The 1,139-nt window shown below is 48.2% G+C and overlaps 1 pseudogene; it reads left to right on the top strand.

The window, feature by feature from the left end:
* The first annotated feature begins 305 nt into the window (after nucleotides 1-305).
* LOC122103420 lies at nucleotides 306-769 on the top strand (annotated as a pseudogene).
* The last annotated feature ends 370 nt before the right edge of the window (nucleotides 770-1,139 follow it).

Below are 1,139 nucleotides of genomic sequence, written 5' to 3'. Positions count from 1 at the left end.
CGGTCGTGGGGCTTGAACTCTGGGCCTGGGCGCTGTCCCTCAGCTCTTCAGCTCAAGGCGAGCACTCTACCACTTGAGCTACAGCGCCACTTCCGGTTTTCTGGTGGTTTATTGGAGATAGGAGTCTCACGGTCTCTCCTGCCCGGGCTGGCTTTGAACCGCGATCCTCAGATCTCAGCCTCCTGAGTAGCTAGGATTACAGGCGTGAGCCACCAGCGCCCGGCTTACATTGTCTTATTGTAAGAGGCAATTCAAAAGCTGCTTTGGGGCTTTGCAGCTACTGCTATCAGATCCTGCTGTCAACCATGATCAACCCCACGGTATTCTTCAACATTGCCACCAACAGCATTTGGGTTGTGTCTCCTTCAAACTATTCTCAGAACAAGTTCCAAAGACAGCAGAAAACTCCAGTGCTCTGAGCACTGGAGAGAAAGGTTTTGGTTATAAGGGTTCCTACTTTCACAGGATTATCCCAGGATTCATGTGCCAGGATGGTCACTTTACATGCTCTAACGGCACTGGTGGCAAGTCCACCTATGGAGAGAAATTTGAAGATGAGAATTTTATCATGAAGCATACAGGTCTTGGAATTTTGTCCATGGAAAATGCTGGGCCAGACCCAAGTGGTTCCCAGTTTTCCATCTGCACAGCCAAGACCGATTAGTTGGATGGTAAGCATGTGGTCTTTGGATATGTGGAATCCATGTGGGGCTTTGGGTCCAGGAATGGAAAGACCAGCAAGACCATTACTGACTATGGACAACTCTGAACACATTTGACTTGATTTATCATAACCACTAGGCCATGCCTTCTGCAGCTTAGGAGAGAGCACTCTCACACCCCATCTGTTTGCAACATCCTGTAATCTTTGTGCCCTCATTGCATGCAGTTCTTCGGGTTCCATGTTTTCCTTACTCCCCTCCAAGTCTAGCTCGATTGCAGAGTTAAGCTTATGATTATAAAAACTAAATAACAAAAAAGCTACTTTTGCTGTGTAAGGTCTACACAGGGATGCCTCCTTACCTCTTGGCTAAGTTTCTGCCCAGTATCTGTTACCTAGGTAACTGACAAACCTGGAAGCAGTCCCTTCCCCTCCTACTAGGTCACATCCTAGGCCACCTCTGGTCACATGCCTCCCA

Source organism: Dipodomys spectabilis, unplaced genomic scaffold (assembly GCF_019054845.1).
Source record: "Dipodomys spectabilis isolate Male_0828 unplaced genomic scaffold, ASM1905484v1 ptg000018l, whole genome shotgun sequence".
In the NCBI taxonomy this organism is placed as follows: domain Eukaryota; kingdom Metazoa; phylum Chordata; class Mammalia; order Rodentia; family Heteromyidae; genus Dipodomys; species Dipodomys spectabilis.
Note: the sequence above shows the minus strand (reverse complement) of the source record. Positions and strands in the feature narration are given on the sequence as shown.